Genomic DNA, 7,443 nt, shown 5'->3' with positions numbered 1-7,443 from the left:
AAAAGATGAAAATTCCAATTTAAAATAACCAAGTTGAAGCCGGGCGGTGGTGGCGCACGCCTTTAATCCCAGCACTCGGGAGGCAGAGCCAGGCGGATCTCTGTGAGTTCGAGGCCAGCCTGGGCTACCAAGTGAGTCCCAGGAAAGGCGCAAAGCTACACAGAGAAACCCTGTGTCGAAAAAAAAAAAAAAAAAAAAAATAACCAAGTTGACTCTTTAATTGTAACTCTAGAATCAGAATCTGATGAATTGGGTAGATAATAGTTTTATAGGTCAAAAACGAGGGGGGAGCTGAAGAATGTAAACCTCACACACAAACAAGTAGGCTGTTAAAAAACACACTTTTATGTTTATTTTTATTTAATGTGTATGAGTGTTTTGTCTGTGTGTATCCGCATCACTTGTGTGTCCACAGAGGCCAGAAGAGGGCGTTCATCCTCTGGAACTGGAGGGACAGCAGGTTGTACAGGACCAGCCATGTAGGGGCTGTGACTTGAACCCAGTTTCCCTGTAAAAGAAATAAATGCCCTTAACCACTGAGCCATCTCTCCAGCCTCCAAAAGGCTATTTGGAAGTTCTTGTGTTGTAAAGGTTACAGCTATTATTCTGCCGTGTAAAACTGGCTTGTTTAGGGATTTGCATAATTTCTCATCTGACTTATTGGAAGGATAACTTTCTTCTCCACGACCTGGGATTTCAGCATGAGTGACTTCCCTTTTGCCCTGATTTGTTGGCCTAATGCACAAACTCAGTCCAATCCAACGGCCTCTTACAAGTTCTCATGAACAAATTCATGCTCCAGCTAAAATTCAGCGGGAAATTAAAATTACCTAAGCAGTACACAGACCTTTTGTAACTCCTAACTGGACTGACAACATAAAAGAAACCCTGATCCCTCATTTTTTCTTTCTTTCTTAAAGACAGGGTCTCACTATGTAGCTCTGGTGTCACCGTAAACAGGGTCCCATCAGAGCTCTTGATGGAAAGGATTTTCATTCTGCCAATGTGTTATTTTAGACCGAGTTATTGGTTACTCTGCACAGCTATAGGACGCCACAGCCTAGAAGACAATGAGATCTTTTTGCTGCCCTCCACGACTCTGTACTTATGAGCGGGTCAGCTGTAGAGTGTTTGATTCTTGGTGTAGGATCAGGAAACACTACCGTTCTTGATAGAAGCCAGATATTTTTCCGGCAAAGGGAAAGTTCACATCTAGTGAAGGGTTTGTTTACAAAATTTTGACAACATAAACAAAGATTAGCAGAAAACTTTCAAGGGACAAGGTCATAGAAACCAACCCAGGAAACAGCTTTCCCAGCTTCATGGCCAGTCTTCTGCTGGCGTCAAACTTTGCAGCCTTCTAGGAAATTACGGTGAGCTTTAGGTTTTGGATAGAGAGCTCTGTCTCGACTTTAGTTGCTATCCAGTTTTTCACCAGTGTGTTCCGCGTAATGCACACCGAAATACGCTTTTCAAAGCATGTCTTGGAATTCGTGCCGATATAGCAACATCAGCAATGGCGACCGGAACAAAGTCCGCAGGACTCGAAACTGAAGCATCCTGTTTTTAAAATAATCGAAAGCGAAAGCTGCCGGCGACTGAGCGCTGCTGGGCGCAGAGGACAGGGTTGTGTGGTCGTGTTGGGGTTCGGTTCTAAACGCCGGTTTCCCGGAGCTGCGCGGTGGAGCAGGTGAGTGCTCAGCCTGTTTGGTACCCCGCAGTCCAGGACGCTCCACTCGTGGTGGGCGGCGTCATCATCGCGGAGCTCCGGATCCGGGGGCGCTGCGCGGGCCTGGCAGTGCTTTGCCCTCCCGGGAAAAGGAAACTTAAAATGAGTGTTCTTAGGAAAATGGATTTCTTAAGAAGATTATTTTCCCTGGTGGACGTTGAGCTCTGTAGTCATGCCTCACTTTTTCAGAATATGTAAGATTTTTGTTTTGAAAGGAGACGTTAATGGAAGGATATTAAAAAAAAAAAAAATTATAGGAGCCACTGGTTTGAGCTAAGATGACTCCTGCACCGGAGGTGACCAGGCTAACTTGTGTGCTCCTGAAGGGAACTTTTCATGTGTCCTGACCAACCCAGAGGGAGGGAAAGCAGTTCCACTGGGCAAGAGAATGAAATCACCTCTGCTTTAATCCCTACAAAAAGCACCTAGACGGTCACCAGCCAGTTTGTTTCTATCTCCCTGGCGCCGTTTTGCGAAGAATGTAACCTTGAACCAGTCCACTTTCTGTTCTGTTCTGACTTGTTTCCCAGCTTTCTTCTGTCTGTAAACTCTTAACTGCTGCCAGCAATGAAAATGTGTGTGTGTGTGTGTGTGTGTGTGTGTGTGTGTGTGTGTGTGTATTCATATTCGTATACATATATTCATGTATACACATACACACACATACACACACAGCTTTTGGTTTACATTGTGCTGTCACAGGCCTGTCCCACTATACCCAAATAGACTACTTATTCTATTTTATTCAAAAGTGTCACCTGATTGTAAAATTGTAAAAAAACGCAATTTAGATCTTTTAATTCTTGAAATTTTACTCAGCTTTTGACATGTTTCTGGTCTATACAACACGGATACATTATGTTTCTTGCTTTCTTTATGCTGCCAGGCACTCTGTGTGGCCCACCATGGTGATGTAACTACAGTTAGGAAGATGAGATAATAGAGTTTTTTTTTTTTTTTTTTAATTTACTGCCATAATAAATTACATGACCTCCGTGGCTCATACACACATGAATGCATGCACACACTTTTCAGTTTAAAAATACTTATTTTTAGTGTCATTTAAAAATTCAATGAGCTTGTGTGTGTCGGGACTGGTCCCCCGTGAGCTGCCTGATTTGGGTGCTAGGAACTGAGCCTGGGTCTTCTGCTAGATGAACAGAGTTAAGTACAGAGCCGCCTCTCCAGCCCCACACTTTTCAGGTATAGGAGTCTGCAGGTCTCTCTGGGTAAAGCAGAGGTGCTGGCAGAGCGCTGTCTTCTTGTCAAGGGACAAGGTCATAGAAACCAACCCAGGAAACAGCTTTCCCAGCTTCATGGCCAGTCTTCTGGAAGCTCTTGGGATGGACCCCGCTACTGATCTCTGGACTCTGCCCCCTTTACTTGGCTCAGTATTCCTTCCTCATCTTCAAAGTCAGCGCCAGCACTGTTCCTCTGATTATGTTTCTGCCTCATATCTCAGTCTAGCTCTTGTGGTGTCCCCTCTGTAACTCTAAAGGACCTTCTGGGTTATGTGGGGTATTCATGCACAATGCAGGACGATGTCCATATTTTATTTATTTATTAATTTTTGTGTGTGTGCGTGTGTATACATACCTGAGCATGTGCCTGTGGAGGTGGGAGGTGGTAGTCTGGTATCATCTTCTGCCTTGCTCCACCTTAATTTCTATTTTTTTTTTTCTCGAGACAGGGTTTCTCTGTGTAGCTTTGCGCCTTTCCTGGAACTCTCTTTGGAGACCAGGCTGGCCTCGAACTCACAGAGATCCGCCTGCCTCTGCCTCCCGAGTGCTGGGATTAAAGGCGTGCGCCACCACCGCCCGGCTAACTCCACCTTAATTTCTGAGTCAGGGTCCCTCACTGGACCTGCAGCTCACTGATTGGCCAGATTGACTGAGCAGCGAGTTTTAGGACAACATCACACCTTGTTTTCTATGTGGGAGCTGAAGATGGGAAGTACAAGTGCTTATCCAGCAGGCACTTTCCCCCTCTCTATATTTTAAAGACAGATAATCAGCATCCTGAATTCAGTTTTCAGCCTTAAGTCTCCCCTGAAGTATAATGTAATGTTTTCACAAATCCTTAGGAAACCAGAACATGGACTTCTTTGAGAGGGTCACTTTTCTGCTTACTGTAAGATTGCTTGAAAGGGAAAAATTACCATACGATCCTCACAGCGTGAAAGGGAAAAAAAATTCAGATGATAAAGATATTCTGGGGGTGTTTTACAATAGACCACCTACAGCCGGAGCCTTTAAGAATATTGTTTTGGGGGCTGGAGAGATGGTTCAGCAGTTCAGGGCACTGGCTGTTCTTCAGAGGTCCTGAGTTCAATTCCCAGCAAGCACAGGATGGCTCACAACCATCTGTAATGAGATCTGGTGCCCTCTTCTGGCCTGCAGGCACACATGCAGACAGAACACTGTATACATAATAAATAAATAAATCTTTCAAAAAAGAATATTGTTTTAACAATAGTATTAAAAACAACTGTAGTTAATTTCTCTCTTAAGAAATGTAGTAAGAGGAATATATATATATATATATGCCTGGGAGGAAAAAACACCCACTATAAAACACCTAATGCACCATGCACAGTTCTGGGTTATACAGGTTTCTGGGATGGATACAAGGAGGAATGCCCATGCACCCAGTCTTTATACAGTTATTAACTGATTTCTCATAGAAAATGACACATATTATTAAAATGCCCCATAAGCGATAAAGAACTAATGTCCTCTGGGGAGGTCAGAAAAAGCTTCAAGAACCTTGGGGATGTTTGCTGTGACTCTTGAAGAACTGAAGGATTTCATTTGGTGGAGTTTGAGGCACTGAAGGCCCCTTCAAGAGATCCTTGAACTGAGTTAAGGATCTGCTTAAATAAGGGTCAGTGTCAAGTTTTAGTTAGACTGCTACATCTTGGATGCATGTATATGTCTGTATAATTTTACACAGTGTATCTCAAACAAACTCAAATTTATAGAAAAGTTGTAAGTAATATAAAATGATCTTCCTTCTCTGGATTATTTGAGAGTAAAACTTCAACCTGATGACCTGTGACCCTGGAATGCTTGCGTGGCTAGTTCTTACTAAAAGGGTGGTGGGTGGGAGTTCCTGTTTGACCACGGCACAGTCTGAAAAACCAAGAAATTAATTGTAATATTCACTACCTTCTAATCATTTTAACTTTTATCTGAATATGAGAATCATAGACTGCATTTAGTTATGTTTCTGTAGTTTCCTTTAATTTGGAAATTTCCCCATCTTTCTTGAAAAAAAAAAAAAACTCACTTAAAAAAGAAGAAGAGCCGGGCGGTGGTGGCCCACGCCTTTAATCCCAGCACTCGGGAGGCAGAAGCAGGCGGATCTTTGTGAGTTCGAGGCCAGCCTGGGCTACCAAGTGAGTTCCAGGAAAGGCGCAAACCTACACAGAGAAACCCTGTCTCCATAAAACCAAAAAAAAAAAAAAAAAAAAAAGAAGAAGAAGAAGAAGAGGAAGATGGAAGAAGAAGAGGAAGAGGAAGATGGAAGAAGGAGAAGAAGGAGGAGGAGGAGGAGAAGAAGAAAACAGGGAAATTATAGCCTAGACTGCGTCTGGCATTGAGTTCGTCTGTTGCGTCCTCTCGCTTAGATTCAGATTGTGTAGTTTTGGTCATGCTGGGTTTTTGGCCTATCCTATCAGGAGCTACAGGATTTTGATTTAGCCTATAATTTATTTTGATTATCATTTTGGTCACTTCTGCCAGGTTTCTCCACCGTGAAACTTCTCTTTTTTAAAATTTATTTTGAATGTATTTTTGCTTCACATGCAAAGAAAAGGGTTTCCCGATGACATTTCTGTACATTGCTACTGAACTTTATCTTTATTTGCTCTCTCACTGCCTTGGCTGTCCTCATGGTCCCTCTTGCCGATTCCTCCCTTCCTCAAATACTCCCCCCTTCTGATTTCATAACAACACACACACACACACACACACACACACACACACACACACACACGCATACATGTTCTCTTTATATATAAACATATTCCATGCCCTCTTTCTGTGCCCTCATCTGCCCTCCCTTTAGACCACTTCCTTCTCTCATGGTCCCTTGACTATTTTTTTAAAAATCATCTCCTGTGTGCATGTCTGTCCACCACACACATGCCTCGTGATGTCTCCTGCTTTTTCCTTTCATTGCATTGGCTATTTGGGGCCTTTAACGCTTGCATAAATGCTAGGAATTTTGTTTTGTTTTTGGTCTGTGAAGAATGTCAGTGGAATTCTGGTAAAAATTTGCATTGAATCTGGGGATAGCATAATCATTTCCACAATATTAGCTCTGCCAGTCTATGAGCATGAGATGTCTTTCCAATATTCAAATATCTCACTCATCTTTTTATTCAGTATTTCAAAGTTTTCATTGTACTTAATTGGATTTATTTCTAGGTATTTTGTATTTATTTTTTAACTGCTGTCTCCTCCTCCCTTTAGCAAATTTGTCATTGGTATACAGAAAAGCTGAATTTTAAAAAATGTGTGTTTTAAGATAGGGTCTTACTGTGTAGCCCTGGCTAATCTAGAACCTACTATATAGAGTAGGCTGGCCTCTAACTCACGGAGATCCTCCTTGCCTCTCCTTCTGGAGTGCTGGGATTAAAGGTACACACTCCTGGCAAGCTACTGAAGTTTGTATCCTGAGATTTTGCTAAAGTCAGATGGAGGAGCTTTCCGGTGGAGTCTTCTGGGTGTGTTTAATAAGGAATCATGTTATGTGCAGCTAAGGATACTCTGACTTCTGCCTTTCATATCTGCATCCCTTTCGTCTGTAGCACGTTCCAGCACAAATAGGAACAGAGAGAGTGGGCATCCTTGTTTTGTTCCAGATTTTTGAGGAAACACCTTCAGTTCTTCTCCAATTAATGTAACATTGGCTGTAGGTTTATTGCATAAAACCTTTATATGCTGAGGCATGTTCCTTCTGTTACCAGATTCTTTAGGCCTTTATGCTAACATTGAATTAAATGGTCATGTGATTTCTGACTGTACATACTTACATGCTGTATCACGTTCATTGGTTTATGTATGTTGAACTAATGAAACTAACTTGTCATGATATGGGATGTTAATGTGCTCTTGAATTTGCTTTGCAAGTACTTTTTTGAGAATTTTAGCATATATGTTCACTAGGGATATTAGTCATTGATCTGTAGATTTCTTTCTTTTATTTTTGTGTTCCCCTATCCAGTTTTGGTATCAGGGTGATGCTGGCTTCATGGAATGAGTTGGTAATTCCTAGCCCCCCCTTTTCTTTTTCTGCAGCACAGTTTTGGGGAAATCCCTGTTTGCATCCCCCATGTATTATACTTGCTTCATCATTTTCCTGTATGGGGCTTCGGGAACCAGGAGCTCTTCACTTGGGGCTTTTTTTTTTTTCCTTGTCCTATTTTTAAAGATGCTTAAAATTGCCGGTCACCTCAAGATATTCCAGGCTCATCTTATGTATTTCCTGTCCCACACTTAGAATCAGCCATTGCTTCTTCGTTCTTTTTATTGGAGAACAGAGTTAGAATCCTCTGGATATGCCATGACCCTGTTTGTCTGACATCCTTTTGGGTAAACCAAGGCATGGCTAATCTTTTCCCCAGTCTTTTATTTTTAGTTGAAAATAGATGTTTTTGTTTGTTTCTCTTACAAGAATGCTGAGACTTTAACCTCTCAAAGTCTTTGAAA

General features: G+C 42.1%; 1 protein-coding gene across 1 annotated transcript in view; it reads left to right on the top strand.

Annotated features, from left to right (window-relative positions):
- The first annotated feature begins 1,415 nt into the window (after positions 1-1,415).
- The window catches only part of Nmi (N-myc and STAT interactor), a 20,668-nt gene continuing 14,640 nt past the window's right edge, over positions 1,416-7,443 (top strand). The window contains exon 1 of the mRNA XM_028878370.2: positions 1,416-1,690. The gene's annotated coding sequence lies outside the window, so the exon portion shown is untranslated. The remainder of the gene's footprint in view (positions 1,691-7,443) is intronic.

The sequence above is a fragment of the Peromyscus leucopus genome, chromosome 4 (genome assembly GCF_004664715.2).
Source record: "Peromyscus leucopus breed LL Stock chromosome 4, UCI_PerLeu_2.1, whole genome shotgun sequence".
Lineage (NCBI taxonomy): Eukaryota > Metazoa > Chordata > Mammalia > Rodentia > Cricetidae > Peromyscus > Peromyscus leucopus.
Note: the sequence above shows the minus strand (reverse complement) of the source record. Positions and strands in the feature narration are given on the sequence as shown.